The sequence below is a fragment of the Mastomys coucha genome, unplaced genomic scaffold (assembly GCF_008632895.1).
Source record: "Mastomys coucha isolate ucsf_1 unplaced genomic scaffold, UCSF_Mcou_1 pScaffold12, whole genome shotgun sequence".
Lineage (NCBI taxonomy): Eukaryota > Metazoa > Chordata > Mammalia > Rodentia > Muridae > Mastomys > Mastomys coucha.
The window spans coordinates 41312123-41322625 of NW_022196894.1; the positions used below are offsets into that span (position 1 = coordinate 41312123).

General features: G+C 41.0%; 1 protein-coding gene across 34 annotated transcripts in view; it reads left to right on the forward strand.

Annotated features, from left to right (window-relative positions):
• The window catches only part of Zbtb20 (zinc finger and BTB domain containing 20), a 737287-nt gene that overhangs the window by 660578 nt on the left and 66206 nt on the right, over positions 1–10503 (forward strand). The gene's annotated exons all lie outside the window — the stretch shown is intronic.

Below are 10503 nucleotides of genomic sequence, written 5' to 3' on the forward strand. Positions count from 1 at the left end.
TCCCTCCCTCTTATTTTTTTCTCTGCGTTTTCTTCTCCAATCTAATGTGTTCCTTGCTTTTATGGATTGGACTCACTCCTTAAAGGAAGTAAGCAAAGTTTATCCTGTTTGTAAGAAGCACACTGCGTTGACTGCAGTCTGTCTTCACTGTGGCTTTTTTGTAGTCTATGCAGCTGAGGAGCATGTGGAAGAGCCAGGCAAGAGTCCTCAGAGGACGTTGTTTTGCTTATCTAGTCTAATCCACTGTTTCACATTTCAGAACAATCAAAGGTCCTACCCCAAATGAGTAGCAGGAAGTAACCTCTCTGTGTCTGTAATTTCCGTAAAGTCCTCCACGATATCTGGGGGTACTGGCTCCCAGGGATGCAAGCTTTAAAAGTATGTCCTGGCAATGATTTCCCACAAGAGGGAAATGTGAGTCGGTATAGAAATACAGACGAAGATATCTTTGTAATATTTTTCCTCATAAATATTTTAACTCACTATCAAGACCCCATTTGGTCTTCAATCAAATGAGTGATTTAAAGAAAAAATTATCTTTGGGGGCTGGGGAGATGGCTCATTTAGTAAGACTGCTTGCTTTGCAATCATGAGAACTTGAGTTCAGAACCCCAGTACCCACATAAAATGCTGGACATGACTACATGCGCTTGTAATCCCAGCATTGGGAAGTAAGAGCCAGACAGATCCCGGGGCTTACTAATGGCCAGCCTTACCAGAAAAGTGAGGGTCTGGTTCAGTGAGAAATCTGTTAGCAAAGAAATAAGGCAGAGATAGTGACACAAGAACAGACCAGGCATCCTTTTGTGGCTTTTATATATGGGTACCACTTACAGATGAAATATACATATATACATACATACACACACACACACACACACACACACATGCATGTGAGCGCGTGCACACACTTTACCTTTGTAATTTTTCTAAGTCATATTTTCAGTCTTTCCTCCTTATCACTGGGATTTTGGGTAATCATCTTAACAGGTGGCTGGGAGGAAATCATGTGTGAAAAGTCCTCATAGCTTATAGCAAAACAGAAGATATGCTCAGGAGAGAAATGAAAATCCATAAATGCAGTTATCCCACCACCACAAAGAGAGTAGTTCAGGGACACTGTGTGACGCTACATGGCCTGCATGGGGAGACACTGAAGCCATGTTTTCAGTTGCTTTTCACTCCCTGGAAATTTATGCAATAAACAGAGCCAAGAAACTTTGGAATATACTCTAGTGAAACATAAAGGAGATGAGAAAAAGTCCTTTGAAACTCCAATTTAACCAGTGCATGCTAGCAGCCAATCCAGTGATAGAAGTGCCTCCTTTGTCCTTCGGGTTTGACATTTCTCTACACTAAAAGAGAGAATATATCTGCCTGGTGTGTTTGGAGCACTTGGCTGTTTCAAATACTTTTAAGATGAATACTTGTTTCCTGCATTTCCTTAAACAAGTTCAGTTAAACATTTCAGTAATCCCACGATGCATGGTTATTTAGTACATTGCAAAAAAAAGGAGAAAAATCAATTGGGTCCTTCTCTTTCTCCCTTTGCCCGCTCCTATCTGTCATACCATTTGAGGAGATGAGAGTGTGTGTGCATATGTGCATGTGTGTGCATGAGTGTGTCTGGGAGGTAGACAGATTCCCTACCTGGAAATGGCTTGCTATTATTAGATGTTCAGTTACCAGGGGTTATGTAAGACAATTGAAGCTCTGTTTTTTAACAGAGACATGATTCATGCTGCTTGTAGTAACAGTAACCACCTCCGAACGAGACAGAAACCAGACGCAGACAAAGGCTGGAGAAATCAATGCCGACTCACTGCAGCCCCTCTCCCGATACCCTCTGCCTTTCAATCAGGGCACTTAGGTTATCAGGAAAGGAGGCTCCTGCTAATTCTGGGTCTGCTCTGTCTCCTGGGACCGCCAGATAAATTCATGTGTCTGGAGCTAGACACAGGAAAAAGTAGGCTTCAGGAGCTGTGACATCTGAGCTGGATCCCTAGGATCTCACCAGTATTGTCCACCTGGCAAGGAATGGGGCCTGCACCTGTGCTAGGCGCAGAAGGCTCTGTGGTCTATTTAGAAAGCTTAAGGGCTTGAGTGTTTAGTATCACCCACTCTCAGAACTTCCCTCTGGTAATGTTTTCAGCTTGTCAAGAGAACAAAGGGTGGGATGGTATTAGAGCTGCTACAGTACCCCCTTTAGTATAACTTTTCCCAAAATTCCAGCAGACTCAGTCTTGGCTGTCAGCTCTCACTCAGATTAAGACCCTTCTCTGGGCCTTTCAAACCACACCAACTCCACAGTAGCCAAAGATGTGCACATCAGCCCCACAGCTGAGTAGGAGAGGCAGTGAATCTCAATCACAAGTTTTCAGGTGAAAATGACCTTAATGCTTAGTGATGGTGGTCTTTTTCCGTGATTTTAAATATAGAAAAAGATTTGCAACTGGGAAAGTTGGTGGCCCGACCAGGGTCATGCAGCTCCTGACAGATGCAGTGAGAATATGCAGATCTTATTCTTTGATGCTACAAAGTTTGGTGGTAACCAGGAAGGACATTTTTGGGGGGGAAATTAAAAATATATAAAAAAAATCATTTTCTTCTGAAAACTTTTAGACTGCACTGTACCACTCACACAGTAGGCAGCTCAAAAGCTTCCCTCCCCTCTCTCCTGCCCAGTCCCAAATGTCCCATCTGTGTGAGTCATGATGGAAACTCACTCTTAATGAAATTTATCGGCAAACTTTCCTGTGTCGCCCCAGGAAGTAGTGTCTCCCTGTCCCTCCCAGTGGCTTCCAAGAAAGATGTGGATATCTTAGGCTTCCCCAGACCTGGACACAAACTACTTCTGCTACAAAAAGAAACTGATGCTTGACTAGAAGTCTCACATGACTCAGAAAATAGCTAATGTACCCCACAGGCAGGCCACTGCCCATCTCTCTCTCTCTCAAATGTGTAAACCACCCAGAAAGAAAGCTCTGAGTGTAGAAGTGTCAGAGAAATGTCTTAACCATTTAGTTTCATCAAGTCAGTATCCCCTGTGATAAAATTTTATTTTTAAAGATACTTTTATTGATTACTAGTAATGATCAATAACTTGATACATTCTTAGGGCTATTAACTATGGACTATATGAAATCTCTGCTAGTGCACATGTTCTTTACCTTTCAAGGTAAAACATAAGTAATCATCCTCATTTTTTATAAAATAGTTTTAATTATATCCTCTGCATGCTATGTCTTTAATCGAGAATAGCAGTGAACTACTTCACAGACCACATGAGCATTTTCTTTTGTGCTAAGATACGAAAGTCTTCTGTTCCCGTGGTTTTAAGGAAGAAAGCTGTGCTCTTCCCGCACACAGTAAAACCTCTTGTTCATGTACCCAGGAACTATACTTCGAGCCGCAGTCCTAGAACAAACTCACTATTAGGAAATACGCTAAGTTTCTTCTTCAGATAACATCTAATCTGCATAACTCAAAGCCCTTTGATATATGGCTGTCATGAACTGGCCTGAGCAAACCTGCCCTGGGCTTTCTGTGCTGTGGCAGTAACCAGTTTTATGAGAAAGATGGAACTCACTGTTTGGGGGCTTTGTGTTGTGCAAGTGAACTGCCAGACCTGCCTTAGCTTACACAACACAGTATGTCTCCAGACTGACTGGAGATAGAGGCTGGGATAGGGATGAAAGGTGGCAGAGAATTCTACTGACATTTGCTGTATGCCCTGGTGATGTCTTTCATTTTCATCAGGCTACCATGATTTAATGATCATAAATAACAATTTTCCTTGACAAAAGCATGTTCCAGGACTTCCCTTTGTGGACTGTTGAGTGTTCTTTATTCTTTTATCTTTCCCTCTGTTTGGTAAAAACTAAGCAGTCTTGCTTATAGATAAAAACAGAGCAGCCTTTGCTTTTCTTGGTTTAGTTTCATTTAAAAGCCTTAGAGACACATGGCAGCATTTGCTGAGGTGATGGCAATAATAGTGGATGGTGGGTTTTCCAACAATGTATGATACATACTACCTGCACCTTTACCATCCTCTGTTCCCTAGAGGACTGTGACACACTCCCAATGATACATCAAGCAGACAGTAAACAGTAACTGTCTATCTAAATGCTAAGTCAGTGTCAGAGGTCACCATCACCCAAAGCATTCTTCCCAACAGTTTCATAAGGAATAGCTTACTTCCTATGGGCCTTGAATGCTAAGGAGGTTAAGGTACCAATGAAAGGCAACAAAGATGGTATCCTGTTACTTTGAAAACAGTCTGTTCAAAAACTTAGGGATACAACTGTATTTATCTTTCTGACCCCTAAAAGTTAACTTGATAATGCTAAATGGCGTATTAATAGAAAGACCTTATTTTATAGACATTCAGTGGCTTTCATCATAGGCAAAAACAAAACAAACAAACAAGCTTTCCCTTGATTTTCCTCAGGCATTATCTAAAGTAAAATGATGTTCCATTAATCCAATAAGCTTGGGCAAAGCATGCAGTGCTTCCTAAATGCATTTAACCAAAAATAGTTAAGATTTCTTTTTAAGTATTTATTTTGCATGTCCTTGTACAGGAGGTGCGCCTAGGTAGAAAAAGGACAAGGACACATGGAGGTCAGGCTTGTGGGAGTGGTCAGTTCTGTTTCTAACTCATAGGTCCCCAGAATCATTAGCAGAAATGACCTTCACACACTGAGCCATCACACTGGCCCAACTTTTTATTAAAAACAATAGTTAAGGGCTGGAGAGATGGCTCAGCTGTTAAAGGCTAGGCTCGAAACCAAAAACAATAGTTAATTTATGTGTGTGAGAGCTTTGCCTGCCATGCATTTCTGCATACATATGCATGCCTGGTGCCAGGAGAGGTCAGAGGAGAGTGTTGAATCCCCTAGAACAAAGGCTGTGATTTGACTTGTGAGTGCTGGGACTTGAACCAGGGTTCTCTGGAAGAGCAGCCAATGCTTTTAACCATGGAGCCACCTTTCGATGCCTCCCCTCCCCCACCTCCTTTTTTCTTATGCTTTTTAAGGTATTAGTATCCTATAACCTCACTCTGCAATGTACCACCTTAAAGGATTTGATGGTCCAGAGTTGAAAATCATACTATGTTGTAATAATCAGTGCTGTTGACAGTGAATGGACCACTAACTGCAGAGAAGATTCAGAAATGAATTCAGTCTACACAATAGGTGAGAACTGGAGAGGAGAGTGTCTAAAGGAAGAATCAAGTGTAGAGGGAACAAGAAAGGTTCTATCTTGAGTAATGAAAATCAGACCCAGCAGTTCAGAGGCAGAGACAGATGGATTTCTGAGTTTGAGGCCAGCCTGGTCTACAGAGTGAGTTCCAGGACAGCCAGGGCTGTACAGAGAAACCCTGTCTCAAAAAACTGAAAAAAAAAAAAAAAAAAAAAAAAAAAGAAAAAAAGAAAATCCGAGGTGATTAAAGGAGACTAGATTCCATAAACTTAGCATGCTGCATGGCAGCTGCATAAGCGCTATGCTTATCAACTGAGGAAGAAAACAGAATGAACAGGACTTGGTAAAAGACACCAAGGTTCGCACATGAAAACAACAGGCAGGGTTGGAGAACAAGATGGAAGCAAATAGAGGCCTTACTTACACCAGGGGCAGCAATGAGCAACTTGTGGTCATCTGGATTCATCGGTGGAAACGTTAAAGGGAAGCCCTGCACATAAAAGTGGAGACAGACAGGAAACCCAAAGGCAGACCTCCATTACAAGCTGCTCTAGGCCACACATCAGGGCAGTGTGACTAGAACGTGATGTTCCATCTTCCATTGCTCCATTCCTGCTTCATGGTCTGTGGTGAATGCTGTGCCTTCCCTGAAGCTCCTCAGCTACCTGTCTGAATGCAGAATAGGAATACAGTACCTTTGAAGAGTGGAGACATGAGCTTAAACAGTGAAAGAAAAAGGCCATTTACCATGAGGGAAGCATTTAGTTAGGGGTAGCCAAAATTATCACTGAGGTGAGGGGACAGAAAAAAGAAAGTAAAATTCTCTGTGTGTTATCTGGAGCAAAGCTACTGGGATGTGTCTTCATACCTGCTTTGTTGTTGTTGTTGTTGTTGTTGTTGTTTTTGTTTTTGTTTTGTCTTTTCTTTTTTCTTCAGTAAACCAGAAATGGTTAGTACAGAAAATATAATGCAAGAGCCAAAGTGTAAAAAACTGATATACCAAAAAACATTCATGCACCAGTGGGATCTGTATTTCAGAATTTAAAGAGACCTCATAACCAGGGCCTGTGGCAGGCTTTATGGACAGGAAGGTGTCCGTTTGTAATGACTTGGGGTGGGTAAGATGGGGTGTCCTGTCATCACCATATATCTATCACCTGATTCCCAATTCTTTTAATTTAAATAAGAATCAACTACCTGAAACACTAAGGCTTTGGGGATATACAGTTCTTATTAACAGAGTTTGTGAATTGTCAAAAAGGAATCAGGGGTCTCTATGGAGAATATTAACATAGACTTACTGTGACAAACAGTAGCACTATGATTCCACTCTCTGTGGCAGGACCATCCCATGGGTCTTTGAGCCATCAGAGATATTTCTCCTGGACATGAGTATTAACTGGTGGTTAATTAACAAGCTACATTTTAAAACTAGAAATGGTTCTCCCAGCACGGGAAGCCGAAGCCGAGCTCCTGATCGGCCTGGCTGGCCAGCTGCCTCTCGTGCCTTACTTGTTTTAATGGTTTCTCTCCCGTTTTCATCAGGTGGGATTAGTGATATCGACTAGGGAATTCGTTTCAGGTAATTAGTTAAAAAGTTAAAAGTCAAATAGATTTCTTTAACATGGTTAGTGGCTTCCCAGGTTGATGAGCTCCGTAATTCCCACAGTTTTCTTCTCAGGAGGCTATTACAATTTTAATGTATCTTAAAATTATAAAACTCATGCCTTCTTTTTACAAATGGAAAAGGTAATCCACTGAGAAGCCAAATGACTCACCTAAGGTCACCCAGATAGTTCTAGAATTTTCTTTCCCTCCTCTTAGTCCTTTGAGTTCTCTTTGAATTCTCCCTCTGTCTCCCCCTCTTGTGTACACACACACACACACACACTGCACACATGCACACACACATGCACACATGTCACACGCTCTATTCCCACAGTTACCTCACTACTGGCTGTTTCTTTCCTTGCATTTGTCCTTGTGCTGTGAAATCTCTTATGCTTCAGTTTATGAGCTAGTGGGTCTTTGGCAATTAGTAACCCTACCACTGACTCACTTCTTCATTTAGAATGAAGAAATGAGGGAAGTAGAACAATTTTAAATTTACTGTGATCTTCAAGACAGCTTTTTCTACACCTGGGAATTGCTGTTAGACAATTAAGGTTAGTAAAGCTCATTGAATTTCTCAGAGGAAAGGTGTTATTTAAATTATTACCAGATAATTATTGTTAAAAATAACAATAATGTAAAAATGGGACCTTGGCATGTTTGAGACATTATCAGTCTTAGGTTACAGAAGTTGAGGGAAGTTATTGCAAATCTAGGAACAATAGTTTGTTGTTATTCACAACATACTCAATGTCAGAAACTCCTGGAATTCTGACATCTGATGACTGTCCCAAAATCAGAAGCCATGTTATTCATCTAAACTGCCACTCTGAAAACAAACCCCTATTAGAAAAGAGAATGTCAGATATAAGATGAATGGTACCCAGACCTGTAGCATCAGCATCACCTGGGAACTTACCAAAATGCAGAACTGCAGACTCCACCCAGACATGCTGATTCATAAATACCCGTGGTTTGAGTGCTGGTTAGAACTTGAGACTGATATAAGACATTCCCATCTTTAATTAGAAAGGAATTACAAATGAACTATGCATATTAATAATTTCAAAGCCAGTTCTTCCCCTGTGACTCTGGACTCTCAAGGAAATGACTCCCTGTGGGACCATGGCAAGAGGCACTAATGCACCTGTGCATTGTGAGAATCATTTTATTGTGGCAAGAACACAGATCTGCGTTTGAATTCTGTCTTTGCTGTCTTCAAGCTTTCTAATCACAGACTTTTCATGAGCTCTCTGAGTCCCTCCTCTGTACACTGGGCATAGTAATCAATATAGCTGAGAAGGTTAAATGAGAATATTTTCATATATATGAATCTGTTGTCCCTGATAAAATGTTGACATCCATAAATAGCTGCTCTTGTTTTCACTGTGTGTTTTATGTGAGCTTCCACCCCAAAGCACCCTCCCATTTTACACTGACTTGGTGATCTCTGAGGACTGAGTAGCAAAGACCATACTGAAATCAGACCTCAGCCAACAGTTCCTCACATGACGCGTGGCATTGTGTTCCTTAGCAGCTTAGCTCAACTGGCTTCCAATGCAGGTGTACAGAGACACCATCAAAGCAACAGGCAGAAGAGAAGTGACCCTCTGTCTGTTCTGCATCTGACACCATCATGAAACTTGCTGGGTTCTAAGGACAGACTCTCTATTACAGTGCTGATATAAGACAGGGGGACAGATGGATTTCCAGATACTGAGTAGAATTTGTGGCACCAGCAGCCCTTCAAAATTACCTTTTAACTTAAAAACTTAGTACACGGGATATGAAAGTCATTAAAAGGGAATAAATACGAAACCCCGTGAGGTCATTTTCACTGAGTCGTTTTTAGATTATAACTATCCTTTAAGCAATAAAACATGACGGACCATGCAATAGCTCTGATTAGTAGACCCTCAGGTGTGTGCAGGTACCTGAGAGGGGAAATAAGGAAATAGGGGTAGAAGATAGTCTGCCAAAAATCCTGGAAGATCATAGCAGCAGGATGTGAAGGAGAAGGCTTTGATTAAAGGACAGGAAGATTATGGTTCTGTTTAATTACAAATTTCACACTTTTAGTAAACTATTATGTGCACTGAACATGTACAGTTACCTAATTACATAGAGGATATATGTATATTGCCAGGTAACTGTTCACTGCAATGTGGGAAAATATTGATCACTGATTTTCTTTATTATCTTAATATAGTTGCCAGCAGATAAAAAAGTTCAGTGGGATGAAGAGTTAATAATCTCTAGCCATATGGTGGATTAGAAAGAACAATGAACAGCTTGTGAGCCCAGTTTTGCTAGTTATGTATCTGCGAAGATAAACAGTTCAATGCATAGCATCTCTCCACCATACTAGCCAAAAAAGTTTGATAAATATTGCTATCTTCTTCCTCTGCTGGGTAACGATGAGTTGATGGGGCCTTTCGTACAGTAGACTAATATTTAAGAGGAAGACTTCATGGCCAATAATAAATGACTGGCAGGCCCTGGAAGATCTGTTTTATTTGCTATGGTAAACACCACTATCCCAAGGCAGTTGTTTTGGTTTTAGTTTTCGTTTGGTTTGGGTTGTTTCTTTGTTCATTTGTTTTGTTTTAGCTTTTCATTTAGGACTAAGAAAAGATGAATCTGTTTGAGGTCAGAGGAGAAATGGAACAAATAATACTTCTTCCATCTCTGGAAGAAAACACGGCAAGAAAATGAGAAGAGGGTTGGGGCAGCCACCTGCACATTTCTATGAGTAAATCATTAAATAAGGAGAAAAAGTACGTGCAAATTTAAGCTCTCCCAGAGCATGGAAAGTGAACAAGCTTGCTGGGAAAAGAAGTGTTAATGTAGCAAGTCTGCCAAACAGCTATGATGAATTTAACTGAAGTATTGATGTAGCCTGTTTCCACAAGGAACCATAGCTGAAGTCATGGCCTTTTCAGAACTGAAGAGCCTCATTCAGTCTTGTTTTATCAGTCCAGTGGTATTTTCAGTATTGTCACAATTGTTAGTGCTGTAATATTAGAAAATCTGTCCCTTTGCTGTTACGATTCACCCTCATTTTAAGGCATACCAAAACATAAACTGCTATTTATTCTCTCAGTTTGTTGAAGCTAATAAGTGAAACAAGTTTGTTATTTTTAAAACATAGTATACACCCAAATTCTCCCTGTCTTTAGTCTGATCATTGTTCTTGGTGGGCTGGTGGCCTTATTGGTATTCAGCAGGCACTGACCTATTTAAAGATACAAGACCTTTTCAATCAGTTATCCTTGCATAGTTACTAACAAAGATAGGACCTTGAGCAAGTCAGCTCCCTTTAATCCCCTGAACACAAGAACAGTGTCTGAACACAAGAACCCAAGAACAGTGGAGTAGATGAGCTTCAAAGTCTTTTCAGTTCATCCTCAGTTTCCATGCCTTCTAAGCCAGGTTCTTTATTCCTTTGGAATTCCACTCAGCCAACCTCAGCTGAGCACATATCCATATGTCAGACATTGCTTATGCAAAACATTGTACTATGGGGGCAGGAAAAGAGCTATGGTCCTGATTCTGCACACCATAAAAGGATGTTGCCAACACCTCTGTAGCCGAAGACAGAGTCATAAGAGAAAAGTTCTGCTGGGCAGTGGTGGCACACGCCCTTAATCCCAGCACTTGGGAGGCAGAGGCAGGCAGATTTCTGAG